The 19,743-nt window shown below is 37.9% G+C and overlaps 1 pseudogene; it reads right to left on the minus strand.

The window, feature by feature from the left end:
• Positions 1-1,417: 1,417 nt before the first annotated feature.
• LOC122119911 overlaps positions 1,418-19,743 on the minus strand; it is a 31,664-nt pseudogene continuing 13,338 nt past the window's right edge.

Here is a 19,743-nt window from a genome sequence, read left to right on the forward strand (position 1 = left end):
AGTGAGAAGTAAGCCTTTAAATGTTCTCTTGGGTTTTTTGTGCCTTTTATCACTAATATCAATATCAAAATTTTACCTCTCAAATTGACTAAAACATTTACACAACGTGAACAGGATGTATTCAGGACTGTCTCTTGTCTCTTTTTTCTTACTTAGACTTGATAACCTGCTCTTCTTCCAACATACCAGCATGGCCAACATGCACTGTGACTTCTGCAAATAGTAGATATTGGGGGACTCATGTTAATGATGAACGTTAATTGATTGCCACTGAATGGGTAGTCACTGTTTTACTCTCCCATAATAATAGAACCCTACTGGTGAAATTACTGAAATCAAGAAGAAAGATAAAATATTAAATAGAAACTGAAATATTTTGACAATCTGTTTATAGAAGCACTAAGGCTTTAGAAATATTTTCTAACTAGTATGCCTTTTTAAAGGGACATAAGCACAGTATTTTTTTTAGCCAAAACATTGTTGTATTTCCAATTTAAAATTAAAGAAATAGGAGCCCATGGTTGGTATATAATCACTCATCTATTTGAAGTACAAATGTCATAAGAAAAGTGTAATGAACAATAGAAGAGAGCAAGAAGGACTGTCATTATATGACCATATGTCTTAGTCATGTGTTTCTATGAATATAGTATAGAACCCAATGCATTTCTTATAAAATTAAAATATTGGAATTGTAACATTTTCATGTAATACCAGCTATAAAATTAATTGATAACATACCAGAACAATTTATGTATACATATAAACATGTATATAATGTATACACATTTTTATATGTAATATTAACATGAGACTTGGTTAAGAGGAAAATATTAATGAAATGCATTTTATGATTAAGCAACATAGTGATATGCAGGCAAGAACTTCATGTGCTTTAAAATTTAGAAAATACCCATAATTCTAGCTACTCAGGAAGCCACGATCTAGAGATCACAGTTTGAAGACAGCCTGGGCTGGAAAGGCCATGAGAATCTTATTTCCAGCTAAAAACCAGAGAAAAGTGGAGCTGTGGGTCAAGTGATCAAAGCTAGCCTTGAGTGAAAAACTAAGGGATAGAACCCAGGCTTTAAGTTAAAGCTCTATGACTGGCACCAAAAAATGTTAGACAGATGATTAGGAAAGCAAAATTAGAAAACAGGTCAACAGTGAAAATATGCTACCAGAGATGATGGGATTAAGTATAGAGGAACATACAGAATAAAATTCAAATTCACATGGCTTTTGCTACAACTAGAGACTGCACCATTATAAGAGAAATGATTAAGAGTTACTTATTCACTGAGGTGATTCCCACAATGTAAGTTAGTATCTAATGGGGAAAAGAATTTAGATTTAATCTAAACCTTCTTCTTGGCCAAGTTTTGGCCAAGACACTTGACCAAATATATATTTCGTCTTAAGAGGGTTTATTTCTCCCAATATATGTTTTGTCCCTGAAGCCATGCAGAAAATTTCTCTCTGGCCTTAACAAGATGATGTAGCACTTGGGAGCAAAAATGCAACCCAGGAGCCCTGCACTGGAGGTCAGGATGGATAAAACCTCCACAGCCACCATGACCTTCCCCTTGGCACTGTGGTAGACAGGTAGAAAAGTGAGCCAGACACTGCAGAACACCAACATGCTGAAGGTCAGGAACTTGGCTTCATTAAAGGCATCAGGCAGATTCCTAGCCAGAAAAGCCACCATGAAGCTGGCTAGGGCCAAGAAAACCAGATATCCCAAGACACAGTAGAAAGCAGTGAGGGATCCTTTGTTACACAAAATGATGACATGGCCACATTCAGATTGTGTATCTGTGTCAAGGAATGGAGGAGAAGTCCCCAGTCAGAGTGCACACAGAGTCACCTGGATCAGAGTACAGATGGGAATAATGAAGTTAGGAGCTCCTGATACCAGCAGCCACCTCATCCTTCTCTCTGGAGAAGTGACCTTGAAGGCCAGAACTACAGTTACAGTTTTGGCCAAGACAGTGGAAACAGCTACAGTGAATGCAACTCCAAATGTGGTCTGCTGCAGAATGCAAGTTACTATGTTGGGTCAGCCAATAAAGAGCAAGGAGCAGAGGAAACAGAAGATGAGGGAGATGAGCAGGATGTAGCTGAGAGCCTGATTATTGGCCTTGACAATGGGGGTGTTCTGATATTTTACAAAGACCCCAAAAACAACTGCTGTGAGTGTAGATAAACAAAGAGCTACGCAGGCCAAGGCCATCCCCAAGGGTTCTCCATAAGCCAGGAAACTTGCAGCTCTTAGGAGACATTGGTTTCTCTCGGTGCTGGCATACTGATGATCTGGACACTTCACACATTGCTCCATATCTGGCAAGGAAATCAAATAAACCATTAGTCCCTTTTCAGTACTTAAAAGTAAATTGGGAAATCCCTACATAGAGATAATTCTAACATGTCGGTAATTAGTATCACACAACTAATTACCAAGTATTACCAAACATGTTCAGTATTATTTTTATGTATTCATGGTCCCACAGTCATTCCTATATTCTCTTTTTTTCAGTTTGAAACATTTTTACTCACAGTGACTATCACACAGACTATCACACATATTATTCCTTGCCATTTCTAATCTCCTAATAACAACTTTCTGTACCTCTTCATGCTGCCCTAATAATTCTCAGCCTTGTGTGCACAACTCCAAGCCCCCACTCAGAATTGTGGATAATAAAGCTTGCACTTCCCTGGATGTCTCTGTGCACTATAAATAGGACCCCGGTGTCCCTTCTTTGCAGTTATTCTATTTGTGTCACCTACTCACGTGCAAAGCAGTGAACAGAGAAATTACACTTTAAAGCTCTAAAGTCATGCTATGCATACCACTTGTGCCTGCCTCTTTCACCAAACCCAACCCAGAGCACTGGCTCTGTTGGAAGAACAGTTCTGGGCACTAAGAAATAGATGTGCAGGATCTATGGGAGATTTTGGAATCTGAAGGTAGTTTTGAAGAAGAAGGAGACCTTGTTCTTAAAAAAGCTACACAAGATAATAGATGTTAAATTTACATTACTGAGTAGTTAAATAACCATGCATACAACAGACTAGAATAAAAATTAATTCTATATGTAATTCAGAACCCATGATTTGTGTTTAAAAAAGGAGCAGTATCCTTTATCACAAATTACAAATTGAAGGATGAGAGACTTTGACCCTGAAATCCTAATATATAACTTTTGCATTGACTTGCAAGGATTGGAGGCCACTAGGAGAGAATATGGATTTCTCCCCAAGTCATGACCTTACCTGTCCCATTGGCAATCTCATTCTCTGAGCAGGGGGTGCAATCAAAGCAACAGGCAGCCATTCCCTCCTGAGGGGATTTCCTGAATCCAGGACCACAACTCTCACTGCACATAGAGTGAGGAGTCTGAGGAAAATCAAATATGTGTCAGAAACTTTTTAGCCTTTTACCTAATACTCCAAAAATTCCGTTGTTTTAAAAAAAATTGGATTATTAAGTATAGTATTTTTATGCATGTAGGTCAGTTGATTAAATACTGTTATTGATTCCACATCACATGATCACCAAAGGCTTATGTGCTATAGCCCTGGTCTCTAGCCTATTGACCTATTGAGAAGTGAGGGGCTTTTTAAAAGTTAGAGATTAACAGTGAAAAAGTAAGTCATTGTGACCAGCACTATGGAACTTCTTTGAATTCATGTCATTGTATGTTGTTTCCTGCTCATCTATGACATGGTGAAGAGTAAGGAGGAAGAATCCTCTTTGAAGTATGTTGTAAGGTAAAACAGCACCATCCTATCTTCCCCTCTGTTTTACAGTTTCCATGAGATACGGACTTTCTTCATACATTGGCTTCTTCAATGACTCATGTCACCATAGATGCCTAAGTAACATGTCAGCTAAGCGTTGATGAAACAACCACAGAGATGAACAAAATAAACCTTCAACCCTATAAATGGATCCCTCAGATATTTTGTCTTAGTGTAAAAACTGCTATAATGTATCATTTATGTTTATGATAAGAAATGAATGAACATTTATGAACCATCTGTTAAGTTCCTTTGTGTCTTTCCCATCCAAAAGTCAATGAATAAGACAATTTTTTTAGAGTTGTAAATAATTAAATGTATAATGCTGGGCCATTCGTGAGCACAAGCATACAATCCAGGGGTTATTTTGATTACTTCTATGTAGTTCAAATCATGACAATTAGATATAACCCACCTCTTTCATTCCTATGGCCCACTCTATCATATCTTCAGACAAAAACAGCTGATGACCATGGGGAGCATATGGAGAATACTTCCCTACTTTCACCTTAAGTTCAAGACCTTCTGGAAAATTCCAAATATTTACAATATCATACTCTGGCTCTAATTTTCTTTTATCATCAACAAGCACTCTGTCTCCAGCACTGTTCTTCAGAAAAGGGTGCAGCTAAAAAACATACATATGTTGACTTGAATCCAAGAAATAAGGCAGAAAACCTGAATGAAGCAAAACCCTTCATTATCTTTAATCCTTAATTTATAATTCAAGATTAGCAGACATCAAACCAGTGGAACAAAAGAAAGTTTATGGATAAATTGGATATCAAACTGAAGAGTTTCTGCATGGCAAAGATCATAGCAGCAAGATAAATAGAAAACCCACAGAAAGTGGGAGATCTGAGGGGAGATCTGAGAAGATATCGGAGGTGCAGCTGGGGTCTAACTGGGCTCTCTCTAAGAAACAAGTTTAGCATTCCAGAAAAGTCCACCAAGTGAGCCATAAAAGTATAGAGATTTTGGGCAGAGAGGCAAAATTCAAGCAGTCTGTTTAAGAGGACAGATTTGAGCACACACCTGTGCTGGTGGCACTGGCCACAGGAGTGGCCAGACAGAGCCAGAACAAAGGCACCGAGACAGTGTGCACCTCCAACATAAGCTGGATGATTAGGAGTGGAAATCCACACCCTGCTGGCCACAGATGGATGCAGATTGCGGAAGGGGGAGGGGGGAGGATGTTTGAGTAGCCCACAAAAGACAAGCTCCCTCTCTCACAGAGCTTTTGGAAGATACTCCTTTCCCCACAGCAGAGAAAGGCCAGAATTAGACCGGCCAGAGCAGCAAACATAACTCAGGGCTGAGAAGCAGCAATTGCAGCACCATTTTTCAACAGGGCTAAAGAATCTCACCAGTGAGAACCATCTCTGCACCAGGGAAGGTTGTTCTGCCCAGGAAGAGGAAGTTCCTCCTAGGGAGGGACAACGTTCCTTACTTCACTGTGAGAGGCAGCCCTGCCTCTACAGCAAAGAAAGACATTCCATTCTGATAGTGGCTAAAACTGCAGCTTGGCCAGCTGCAGGAATTAAAAAGACAAAAATCTCTAAATATCACTAGAAAAAATTTAAAAATTCGATAGGCCATGAAAGCCCTGAGCAGCTCTAGCCTGGGCCAAAAGAATGCCTCAGGAGCTAGCCTCTCTGGGAAAGTCATTGATTTCAGACATGCCACAACCCCACCCCCAATCAAGATCGCTTGCAGTGACTCCAACCCACAGAAATCAGCCACCTCCTTCCTGTGTTACACACAAAGCAGATCACTCTCCCAATAAATTAGTCTTGGATGAGAAACACAAAGACCCCAAGTCTGTAAGGCAGAAATTTTTTCTGCATACTCATACTGATTTGACAAATCAACTAAGTCACAAGGAAAATTGACCATTGCCAGGAAATTAAAGGGTCAGGTTCATCAAGAGACTCAATAGAGGACCTAGGTCACAAAGAATTGGTGGAAACATGAAACATTTCCTCCTTTTCACTGACTTGTTTTTCTTTCTTTTTAATTATATTTTTATCTTAGGCCTGTTTTTCTTTGAAAGAACGTGAACACAGGTCTACAGTACCTTAGACATTTTTTTTTTGGGGGGGGGGGTGTCATGGGACTTGAACTCTGGGCCTGGGCACTGTTCCTGAGCTCTTCAGCTCAAGGCGAGTGCTCTACCATTTGAGCCACAGCACCACTTCTGGTTTTCAGGTGGTTAATTGGAGATAAGAGACTCACAGAGTTTCCTGCTTAAGCTGGCTTTGAACTTTAATCCTCAAATCTCAGCCTCCTGAGTAGCTAGGATTACAGGCATGAACCACCAGCACCCAGCCCTCACAGACGTTTAAACAAACATAGTTTCTCTTGAATTTAAAAAAAAAAGATACTTTAAATATTTAATTTCATCCTGTGAAAAACACTATTAGAAAATAACTTTGCCTATGGTATGTGAAATCCAACACAGAAGCATTACCTGTGCTAGGGAAGGTACCATCCCTTTCCCATCTCCCATTAATGTCACTTCTGTTTGATGAAGAAGCATCTCATGGAGGGCCTGGGCTACAACATACACAGCACTGTAGATATTGTAACTCTCTTCAGACATAGCAATGTCAAAAATGTGTCCAGGCAACCATTCCAAGGAGGCATCATGTGGACAGTTCTCCCATGTCACACAGTCAGAGTCAGAAACTGAACAATTGAAAGACAGAAACCACAACCTAGCAAGGTAAAAGTCTTCTGGGTATTTGTAAGGGTTAACTGCCCTTATAAAATCTGTGAATCCACTACTTTCTGCATGGTAGTGTGAAAAAATGAGAGGTATATGGAAGGAGCCTTGCATGAAATATTTCCTTTTCATGGTTAAATGCCACTGTGAGTTCATGATACAAACTTTGCCTGTTATTAAAAATTGCTCAACACATGACATTAAATCTAGTAGGGATTCATTATCACCATATATGATGAGGACATTTGATAAAGATTTATTAATCTTGTTATAAACTTTTACAAGTTTGAACACATGGGACAGGGAATGGTTCGGCATCACTAGCTCAAAAGCTACACAAACTGTGTTCTTGGCCATCTCTTCTTTCAGCTCAGGAAGAATCCACAAACCATTGTCATCGTCTGATGTCAGTAGTCCCACCCAGTTCCAGCTGAAGTGAAGCAGTAAGGAGACCATGGCAGTAGCTATTGATGTATCCTTTGGGGCCATCTGATAGAGAGCAGGGAACTTGTTATGGTCACTCAGGGCATGATCAAAAGGCCCGAAGTTAAGCTAAATGGAAAGAAAATTGGGTTCTTCATGAATAATATTGCTGTCCATCACAATCTCAGCCTTGATATATATATATATATATATATACATATATATATATATATATATATATTAAGCAACCACTTGAAGTAGGTGGAAGTTAGGTTTTTGTTTTAGAAAAAATACATTTTAAATAGCTGTACAAAATATTTATTTGTCATTAAACTCCATCCATATCAACCCCACACCATTCCCTGACTTCCCTAATTCCATTTTTACATATGTGAATATTGAATAGTATGTTGTATTAGCCCACCCATCCACTAATCCTCTTCCCCCTTCACATCCCCTGAGCACCTAACCACCTCAGACAAGTTATGGGTCAGCTTTCTTATATTCATTTTATTATACTGTTAGTTGATTAGAGAGGTTAAACCATGGAATACCACCCCTATATATACCCAACATTAGTCAGATTGATCATATATATTTGCAAATGTCTATGCATGTGTTCCATATTTATTTCATATTTCATGTTCATATTTTAGATCTAACTTTCACATATGAGAGGATACATTCTCCCTTTCTCTTTCTGAACCTTATTTCATTCAACGTAATACCATATGTGTATAAATGTGTCTGTGTGCACCAGTACACTTCCTTGGCTTTTCCCTTCAAGGCTGTTGCTCTACCATTTGAACCACACATTCACTTCCTGCTTTCTGCTGATTAATTGGAGATAAAAGTTTCATGAGTACCTGGATTATAGGTGTAAGCCACCAACATCAGCTCAACATTTCTTCACACTTTAAAGTCATTCTCCATTTCCTGATTTTTAAAAGAAAATTTGATGAGGCCTAAAACTCCAAATTTTCCTTTTGTCTGCTCTTACTTTTTTATCCCCTGTTCCAAACAATGAAAATACAGATATCCCACTATCTTTGAATCCTTACTCTTTGATAACACAAAATTTGATACATTTGTAAATCCAGTCTTTGCCTATCATTCTCTTAACACCTGAAATTAGACATTTTTAGATCCCTCTACTCCTCCTACCCTCACCTGTGGAAACCTGTAGAGTTCCAGCAATGTCCAGATCTGGGCAGATGTTATTCCTGATGGTCCTGTAAGTACTGCTATAGACTTGCTGTTTCTCATGCAGGAGTAGTTTGGAATCTTGTCCTCCCCAAAGAGCCAAATAAAGGGATTCTTAAATACTCCCCAAGCTCCAAATTGAACATCATAGATATCAATTCCCAGAGTCAAGTTATGTAAAAGATCAGGGTTTTGGTTGATCTGCTCAACAGCAAAAGCCAAGGCCAAAACAAACTGATAGTTCTTGAAGATAAACCTGCATAATGAACATAGAAATTTAGGAGGAGCATTTCAAAATTTACTACTTTGATGGATTAAATGCTTGGCTCTCTGCCAATAAATGTTAAAATATTCCCAATTAGGATGTAATTCAAGTATAGTGTCTTATGCTTGTATATAGGATTAGGTAAAGATATAAAGGAACTTGTCATGAATGAGATTCGGAAATGTATTTAAGCTGTGAGAAAGCTTTCTTATTCCCTGCTACTACATGCACCACAACAAAAAACTGTTGTCCATTAAACTTGGAATAAGCTTATTCTATTGCATTTATCTTTGGGTAAGTAGCTCCACTTGTGTGGAAAATGAGGTTATATGGCAAGTCAGGCTAACAAGAGTTCCATTTAATAACAACTTTCAGAAGCAAAGTGTCATTTAAGGGAGATTCTGTAGTAAGATTTGCTCACAGACCCAACATATTAAACAGCTCTGCTTGCAATATCAACCAGAACAAGAGTTCTGGTTGGAAATTTTATTATCATTTATTTAACAAAGGGAATGCATCCAATTCCACGGAACTCATTATGGAGAGAGGAACTTCCAACAAGGTGGATGAAAAGAAAATTTTAAACATTGAAATCCTAGTTCCAAGGACACTATGGTAAACTGCAGTGGCCACTACCCTCTTTCCCAATATATTGAGATTGAGATACCAAAATTGAAAAACTGCAGAAGAGTAAAGTGAATCAAAGTACTTTTCTTTCTATCATGTCCTGTGTGTTTGCAAGAGTATATGTCTGTGTGCATGCGCACATCATACAAGACACTGTTGAAAACGAACTTTACAACTTCGGGGCAGGGGTGGAGGGAGGATTTGGGGAAGTGGAGAGGGAAGGGAAAAACAAAGGAGGGGGTAACAATGCTCAATAAGAAATGTACTCATTACCTTACGCATTTAATTGTAACCCCTCTGTACAGTATGTTTACAATAAAAAATAAAGAAATTAATGAAATCTATATACATTATCTTAAAAAGGAAATAATGTAAACAAGATGGAAATACAAATGAGAGGATGAACTTGTTCAACATATTCTGCATGCAAATATGATTTTCACAATGGAAGCATAAGTGATATCTTCTGAAGAGAAGAAAATAGTGAGTGTGAATACAATCTAATTGAATATATCATGTGGAAGAGCAAACTGAAGCAAGAATAAAGATGTGCAAAAAATAAGTTCTGTCATTTCCCCATTTGTTAGGAAATAGGAAGACTTGGGAAAAAATTATGTTAAGTGAATTAAGCCAGGCCTAAAGAAACATAGGTCCCATGGTTTCTCTTATTTGCAATAACTAGTAAATGTCTGAGACAGGCAGAAAAGGTCAGATAAGATGTTGTGTTAGGTGAAATGAACCCCACAAGTGGTTTTTTCTTGCTTGCTATTATTTCTAATGTATTTATAAGGTGATTCTTTGTTGCTTTGTATGTCCCTCCCCCACGGTACAACCCATTTTCACTGTATTTGATGTTGATATAATTTGGAGAGGGGAAGGGAAAAAACAAATTGTTTAAATAGGGATGCAGGCAGGCCCATTGCAACAATGAGATGTATAAGATGCTATGTTGAAAAATGAACTTTACAACTTTTGGTGTGGGGGATTGTAGTCATGTAGATGGGAAGGCAAGGAGGGATGGTAGGGGGAAAACAAAGGAGGAGGCAACAATGCTTGATAAGAAATGTAGTCATTAACTTGCTCATGTAATTGTAACCCCTCTGTATGGTATTTTCACAATAAAAAATTTATTTTAAAAAATTTCTGTCATAAATTGACAGAATATATTTTCAAAAAAGGATATATTAGTGTTTTGTGGATTCAGTAAATATTTAAGAATGCCAAAACGTTAAAATGCTTGTTTTAATAAGTAATGATAATTTAAAATTCCTAACATAAACACAGAAGTGTAAGGCATCTGAAGTTGAAAGATTAATCGATTTTTTGGCCATGACATCTACAGCAAACTGTCTTAGGATCAAGCTCTCACACATGAAATATATGTAGAAAATTCTGGATAGATAGGTAGGTAGACAGACAGACACACAGACAGACACACGGACAGACACACAGACAGACAGATATTCCCAGGTAAATGCAGTTAAGAGAATATATCTCCATCAAATCTGTTCTACAAGCAATACTAAAGTAAAAATTTTAGTCCAAATAACAGAGCCATTAAACAAAGAAGAAAAATCTACAAGAATGTATAAAATTTACTGGTAAGCATGTCTACATGTGAGCTCAGAATGGTCTGGCTTTTGTAATGTACTAACAAAATAGTACATTTAATTCATATAAAGAGGGGAAAATCATAAAGTATTTACTAAAGAACAAGGGAAAATTTGATATTAAATACTACAAATGATGGGAAGGATAAAATTTGGTTTTTACTTGTGTCTTTAGTATTTGATCTTAAAATATTAAATGAGGGGTTAGTCTAGCATATATGAAGCCCTGGCTTCAATTCAGAAAAAGCCAGAAGTGGTGCTGTGGCTCAAATGGTAGAGTGCTTGCCTTGAGCTGAAGAGCTCAAGCACAGCATTGAAGCCCCACAACCAACAAAAAAAAATTATTTTTTTGCTCGATAGGAAATATGCTTATTACCATGCTCATATAACTGTAACCCCTTTGTACAGTATTTTTACAATAAAAAGTACATTTTTTTAAATTTAAGTATGGCGCTGGTGGCTCATGCCTGTAATCCTAGCTACTCAGGAGGCTGAGATCTGATGATCACAGTTCAAAGCCATCCCGGGCAGGAAAGTCCATGAGACTTTTATCTCCAGTTAACCACCAGAAAACCAGAATTGGCTCTGTGGCTCAAGTGGTAGAGTGCTCGTCTTGAGCTGAAGAACTGAAAGACAGTGCCAAGGCCCAGAGTTCAAGCCCCTGACAACAACAACAAAATAAAGCCAGAAGTGGCACTGTTGCTCAAATGGTAGAGTGCTAGCCTTGAGCAGAAGAAGCACAAGGATAGTGCTGAGGCCTGGATTTCAAGCTCCAACACTGGCTAGATATTGAAATGGTTTCATTAAAAATTTAAATGAAAATATTTTGTTATATCTGTACATTAACCTATGAGCTGTGATCACAGCCCACTATTGTGCATATGTTTATTTTCTCATTTTCTTTCATCCTCATCATCAAGGTTAATTGTCATCATTCCAAAATGGCTTTCTGTCACCTATTTTAAGCACCCCTAATTACCACCATATCTATAACAGATAAATGAAAACTCATAACCCCGAAATCAAAACACACGCCTATTGAATTCAGTAACCACTGAAGTTACTAGAAGAGAAAACTGGAAGAAGCTTCAAAAACCTGAAGAAAAGTTACATAATGACAATTGTGAAAAATGATCTGTCAACAATGACTGGGAATAGAAATGCAAGAAATTCTACCAATAATAGCTAGAACAGCTGAATGAATAATTTGTTTCCAAGAAACTCACTTCACTATTAATGACCCCCAATGACTGTAAGAAAAGAGTGGAATAAGTCACTCCATGCAAAAGAAAACAGGAGTATCTATAACACATCACATCAAATAGACTTTAATCAAAGCAACAAAAAAGTGGCAAGTTTGTAATGTAATGATGAAGGGATCAAATCAATAGATGGCATAGAAGTTCTAAATGTATAATTTACACATTATCCATGCACTTAACAATATTAACAGACTCTGAGATAGTCCTCAATACAATAATAGCTGAAGATTTTATGGAACAGAAACATACCAGAGTTTAATTTCACTCTTGATTAGTAAGGCCAGAACATTTCACCCAATTTGTGAATAAACCATCTCTCATAAACATACTCAATTCTTTCCAGCAGATACAAAACCAGCCCAATTTAAAATTTTTTGAAAGTATACTGAGCACACATGTAGATCACACTGTAGTAAGGCTAAATATTAACAAGGAAAATATGCCAATAACATAAAATAATTGAATTGTTTTAACCATAATTAAATAATAACTACAAGTATTCCATTTAACTGATTAATATGTGATTCCATTAATGGTCTTTCAAAGCAAATTTCAAGAAATAAAATATTCCTTGAATCAAATGAAAATGAAAATATCAGATCCTTGGGCATAGGAAAAGGATGAATAAAAAGAAACTAAACATTTTTGCTTAAATTAAGAATGGGGAGGGGAAGGGGAAAAACGAATCATTTAATAGAGGAACAGATGGATCAGTTGCAGCAATGAGATGTACAAGACGTTATGTTGAAAAACGAACTTTACAGCTTTGGTGGGGGGGCAGGGAGCGAGGGGGCGAGAAGGAAGGGGGTGGGAGATTGGAAGGGATGGTAAGGGGAAATAAAGGAAGAGGCAACAATGCTTGATAAGAAATGTACTCATTACCTTGCCCATGTAATTGTAACTCCTCTGTACGGTATTTTCACAATAAAAAGAATACAAATATTGAATTAACCTACACTGCATCTCAAGAAACTAGAAAAACAAACCCAAAAGTAGTAGAAGGAATGAAATAAGTAGAAGAAAAAGCAATAGACAATAAAAGTACAATAGCAATAATAAGGTAATAGGAGGTTCTACAAAAAGTTAAGACTGAAGTAAAAATCATGAAAAAGGAAAAAATCAACAAAATTACATATATCAACACATATCTCTCATTATTCTGGTTGAACAGATTCAGTATGGTAAAAATAACCATATTACCGAAAACTGTCTACAGATTCAGTGCAGTCTCCATCAAAATTCCTATCACTTTCACAGAAATAGAAGATGCATGACTAAATTTTACAAGAAAATCCTCAATTAGCAAGAGCTATCTTTAGACACACCAACAGTACTGGAAGTATCATTGATTTGTGTTTTTTTAATACCTCAGAGCCATTGTAGCAGAAAAAAAGTACTGTGGTTTAAAAAAAAAAAAAAAAAGATAAACCAATGGCATATAAGACCAAGAAATAAGTACAAACTACAGATATCTGATTCTTGGAGAAGTTGCCAAATAATACATGGGCTAAACACATCACAGTAAGGGGTGGCACTGTGAAACTAGGTATTCATGTGCCACTGAAACTAGACCCTACCTTTCAATCTGTATTTAAAAAAAAAAAACTAAAACTGTTTCGTTTTTAATAAGAGACTGGAACTTTGCAAGTAGTAGAGGAAATGAAGAGAAACATAAATACACAGGTAACTAACAGAACTCAAAGAACTCATAAAATAATAGCAAGAATTAAGCTCTGGATTTAGCTAAGCTGTACCATCATTTGTCTCATTCACAAGGCCCTAAATTCCACCCCCCAGCACTGGAAAGGTAAAGTAGCTGTGGTTACAGCAGATTGACAAGCCTTAACACAATGATAGAAACAGTTTGACAGCTAAAGGAATGGTTGAAAAATCTTCCTACCCATTTCACAGAAGATTAATAACATAGTATAAAACAATTCTAAATTTTAAATAACAGTAGAAAAATCCAATTAAAGAACAGACACAAGACAAAGCTTTAAAATTAAAACATCCAAATAGAAATTAACTTTGGAAAAAAAACTTTACACCATTTAAACATTAGGACAATCCAAATCAAAGCTACAATGAGTTACTCATCAACCAATATGATGGTATATAAAATGATTGGAGATTCTTCAAGAAATTAAAACTACCTATGCTGGTGGCTCATGCCTGTAATCCTAGCTGATCAAGAGACTAAGATCTAAGAATCCTGAGAACACAGCTGGGGCAGAAAACCATGATACCTTTATCTCCATTTAACCAACAAAAAGCCAGAAGTGGAAGTGTGGCTCAAGTGGTAGAGCATCAACCCTGGGGAGGGGGGGGAGGGGGAAGCCAACCAAAAGTGCAAAGCAAGCAAAGCCTAGTGGCTTATGCCTGTAATCCTAGCTACCTCAGGAAGCTGAAAATGAACAGAAGAAACTGGAGATATGGGAGAGGACAAAGATGTGGGACAAAGTATTTAAAAATGCTCTTAAAAATAAGCGATAACATCCAAGTATGTAACACGCAGTGTGGAACTACAATATGAACCAGATACTTAGCACAAGCACCATATGGGAAGGGATAGGAAGGGAAACAAAGGAGGAGGCAACAATGCTTGATAAGAAATGTACTCATTATCTTGCCCATGTAAGTGTAACTCCTCTGTACAGTATTTTCACAATAAAAAAAAATTGAAAGGGGCTGGGAAGGTGGCTCAATGGTAGAGCGCTTGCCTTGCATGCCTGAGACCCTGGGTTCAATTCCTCAGCACCACATAAGCAAAAAGAAAAAAGCCGGAAGTGGTATTGTTGCTCAAGTAGTAGAGCGCTAGCCTTGAGCTGAAGAGCTGAGGGACAGCACCCAGGCCCAGAGTTCAGGCCCCACGACCGGACCCAAAAAAAAAAAAATTGAAAAACCTTGTCATTACATCAGTAGGTATGGAATTGAGTCAAATCACTTACCAATGTCTAGGTGCAGTGGTTCATTTATCTACAAAAGACTTCGTTGATAAATATTGCTATTTGTAGTCAATGCCATGCCTAAAACTACTAACCAGACCAAACTTCTCTTCATATCTGTAGCTAAGAAACACCCATTAGCCGAAACCATGATACTAAATTTGTCAATATTAGCACATAACAAAAGTGCTCAAATATATTCTGAGAAATAAAAAGAAGGAAAATCAGCCAAACATGGCTAAATAATGGGAAATAAGGGAAGCTAGGCACTGGCGGCTCCTGCCTGTAGTCTTAGCTACTCAAGAGGCTGAGATCTGAGAATCATGTTTTGAATCAAGCTTGGTCAGTGATGGCTGTGAGACTTATCTCCATTTAACCACCAAAAAGTGCCAGAAATGGAGCTGTGGCTCAAATGGTAGAACACTAGCCTTGAACAACAAAGCTCTGGGACAGTGCCCAGATCTGAATTCCCAGGACAAGCACAAAAGAAAAATAAGCAAACATACCAGTGAAATATAACATATATATCTTCTATAACAGGAATGAGAGTAATTCCTGTCCCTGCCTTCTATGCTCCCAAGTGTATGCATCTACCTCAGTCTATACTTGTTATACCAGCACTTGAAAAGTAGTGTAAATGACATTTTCTCTTGTAGTAGTTATCAAATAGACTGCTAGAATTTCTTGAAGTTCTGTATAGTCATTTTCCTTTTCTATTTTTTTGTGTGTGTATAAATTTATTAGTGAGACCTTCTGCTACAGAACAAAAGCCAAGTATTTACATGTAAAGCAGAACTTATCATGGACAGATAAAATCTTCCCATAAAGGATCTTTGATAACAGTGACTTTCCTGGTAACAGCTGGGTTGCGGATCACATCCAACATGAAATAATGACACAGGGCTTAGTTGAAATGGTAACGACTTCTCTACAGTAAAACTGGGTGGGTGCATCTGCATGTACCAGTCCTAGGGGTTGAATTCAGATCCTAGACACTGTCCTTGAGTTTTTTTGCTCAGGACTAGTACTCTGCCACTTGACCCATAGATCTGCTTCCAGCTTTTGGCTAGTGAATTGCAGATTAAAGGCACGCAGATTTTCCTGCCTAGGTTGACTTTAAACCTCAATCTTCAGATATCAGCCCCTTGGAGTACTTAGGATAACAGGCATTAACCACTAGCATACAATAAGAATGTTTACCAATGTCCTCAAAATATATGTGTTAGTAAAGAAAAGTTCTTGTATCACTGGCCTGCAGGTAAGGAAATGTGTCTGCAGTCTTTTAAAGAACTTATGCCATTGACTCAGGTGTTTATAATAACATCACTTCATCTTCTGTAATAACAGCTGGGATGGAAGAGATACAAGGGTGTGGGGGTAAAGTGAAGAATTTACAATCCTGGAAAGGTGGCCTGGGAGGAAAGCATGTATGTCTGCAGCCTTTTCCAGAACTTGTGCTACTGACACAGGTTGTTTGTAATAACATCACTTCATCATCTGCAATAAAAGCTGGCATGGGGGAGATACCAGGATGCTGGAGTAAAGAGCTTGCAACCCTGGAAAACAAATTTCTTGGAAAGAAACCAGAGGCTTCTCTTGTAAGCAGGCAGAGTCACTCAGCAGTACATGCAAGACAGATAATGAAGCTGAGCAATACGCATTGGAAGATCAGGGAAGAGGATGCAGAGAACATTTATGTATGCCACTCAGACTTCCCTCAACCATTGCCCATCTTGAGAACAAAATAGTAATGGAAATAAAATGATGGTTTACTTACGGTTTATATTCTTCATGGTTGGAAGCATCGCTTTTACTGTGCTCTATTCCCAAAGAATAGAGAGGGAAAAACCCAGCAATCATCACATCTCCATCCATATGTGCTCTCTGTTTCATTCTGGAAAAGCAGCTAGTGCCAGCCAAGGACCTGACAAGGAGGGGAAAGTGGATAAGGAGTGTGAAAGTCAAGAGGAACATCCCTGAAGCATCTGCCAAACTGAAGTGCTGGCTGGAAATGAGGCCACCAATGTCAGGTAAAAATGTGTATATCTTTGTATATGTACATATGTGTCTTTTTATTGACAGAGATCTACAATCTAGCCTACTTTTCATGGAAGCCTCTTGTGATTCCACAGGAGGAATGTGTAAAAGCTTTCCCTGGGGCTTTGCATCTGAGGCCTCACATCCAGGAGAAAAACCTGAGTTGGAAAACATGTTTGCAGATTCTTCTTCAGCTCAGCTTGCTATGATTTCATCCAAAATCATAGGTCCCAGGATGGTTATCTTTGTTATGTTTGAGCCACCATCTGTGTCAAGAAAGTACTTGCATGAAAGCCATTTGGGATGTTGCAGCTGGATTGCATCAGAGGATGCCATGTCAGGTGCATGGTGAAATGGTCAGAAAAAGTCCATGCCAGTAAGATGTCTACCAACGTTATTACGGCATCCCACCCAGAGGGTCAGTTCACACACCCAATGGCCATAACAGCCACAGAACATTGCTGGTTGAGCCAGGCAGGTTTCGATAGGAATTCCATGTACAGAGGCTTCCACAGATGGATCCACCTACTATTGCCTAAAGAAACAATGGTCATGCTGAAACAAGCTATTACATGTCAATAAGTCGATGCCGAAATTGAGTTACACACTTGCATTCTCAACTTTCAGCCTCTAACATAATTTTAACACATATCAAGACATTTTCATAATGTACTTATCTGAGAATATATGGTGTAAGAGGAAATTTTTTCTATCACAAACCTAAATTAATATCAAAACCAACTCTCTTTTCTACCTGGGCAAATATATTAGACCTGAGTTCCATGCATAGACTTCAGTGGCCTTGGAGAACAGAGATACTTCAGGTCATTGAACATACTCTGTACAAGGCTGTAGTGTTGGATGCACATTATAGTATACTTACTCATGATTATGATCTGAATATCAGAAAATACTCATCACAACAAAAAATGAAGGACTCAACAATAGATGTACTTTAAAAATGCAAGAGGAAAAATCTAATAAGGTTGCCACTGGTCTTTTATGCTTGTATACTCATTACATTATATAATATCTCATCACTTATTTTTTAAGTTCTTAGCATGTTAGCTGGACAGAGTTTATTTAGATATACATGTATGCATGCAGTGGGCCTCAATTTTACAAGGTAGTGGAACTGGTTCATATCTTAAATCTATTTATAGTTTCTTGAGGAAACTACATACTGATATTCATAGTGGTTGCATGAAATTACATCCCACGAATAGTGTGTAAGTGTTCCCATTACCTACATTCTTACCAGCATTTGTTGTGTTCTTGATAATAGACATTGTCACTGCAGTGAGATAAAATTCAGTGTCATTTTGCTTTGCATTTCCTGTATGCCAAAGATGCTGAGCATTGTGGTTTTTATTAGCTATTTATACTTGTGTTTTTGAGAAGTGTCTTTAAGCTTGTCAATTTCTTAATTGGCTTGTTGATTCTTTAAAGTTTATTTTTCTGGGCTTCCTCCATAATCTGGTTATAAATCACCTGCCACATGTTTGTTTGGCAATTCTTAGGCCATCTTTTCAGTCTAGTGACTCTTTATTGTGCCAAAAGTTTTTAGTTTGAGGTAATCCCATTTGTCAATTCTTGCTCTTATTTACTGAGCTATTTGAAGTTTTAATCAGAAAGTTGCTGCCTATACAAAATGTTTCCTTGTTTTTGTTATCTGTTCTCTAGTGCTTTATCTTAAGTTTTACCTCTTGAATGTCTGACAGCTATGAAAACAAATATCATTCACAACTTAGGGCATCCTGGGACACCTGGCCACAGTTTCCAGGAGAAGATAGCTGCAAGTGTGGTCATATAGAGTCTCTGTGAGCCACAGCACCACTCTGATTTTCTAGTGTTTTATTGGAGATAAGAGTCTACCTGGGCTGGCTTTGAACCGCGATCCTCAGATCTCAGCTTCCTGAGTAGCTAGGATTACAGGCGTGAGCACCAGCGCCTAGCCAGGTTAGCACTTTACAAGGTGTTCTAGAACTAGACTTCACTTGTGGGAGTTGCTGGATTCTTCAAAATGCTCAACCCAATGCTAAAAAATATATCCCATGGAATTCAAGTGGCAAATATCCTTATAAAGATGCAGGGGAAGTGGTAGTTTCATGGTCAAGACTGAGGAATGACCATGTGTGAATCCTGTCCAAAGGAACCACAATGCCTGAGTCCAGGCCTCTGAAAATGGTGAGGGGGTCTGTAAAACTACAAACTTCTAGCAAGAGTTAAGAAAAATGTGTGGGTAAAAAAAAACAAGAGTAGCAATACCTCAGAAAGGCAAGAATATCATGACATCAGAAAATACTGAGAATCGCTTGTATTTCTTATGACAAGTGTCTGTATGTGACTTGTGTTCAGTAATGTGATTGGGACATGAGACATATTGAATAATATAAATGGACTTTAATGATAGTTGACATGTAGCAGTATGTTTCCTTGGCATTAAAAATGTACCTTTGAGTGCAGTCCTTAAGAACCTAAGCCAGAACCTGTATTGTGACCTCAAGATACATGAGGATGCCTCTGTTTTGTACTACACTCTGCATGTGCATCTGATTTATATTTGGGGAACCACTAACAAAATTTTCAGTGATTCACATGGCTATGTCTTGTACAGTAGTCAAGGCTGGATGTTGGGGATTCCTTCTCCTTGCTAACTTCAGCCTACTTATTGCTTGCCATATTTGTGAGTGAGCAGAGAAGTAGGTGGAGAAGGAAATATTGACAGTGGAATTTCTCATGAGGAGATATGTGTCTCCTGAAATTGAATCTCTTTCCAGCAAACAGACAAGTTTCTCCTCTTGGTCTGAGTCTTACAGGGATTATAAATAATTTCAAGAGA

Source organism: Dipodomys spectabilis, unplaced genomic scaffold, assembly GCF_019054845.1.
Source record: "Dipodomys spectabilis isolate Male_0828 unplaced genomic scaffold, ASM1905484v1 ptg000173l, whole genome shotgun sequence".
Lineage (NCBI taxonomy): Eukaryota > Metazoa > Chordata > Mammalia > Rodentia > Heteromyidae > Dipodomys > Dipodomys spectabilis.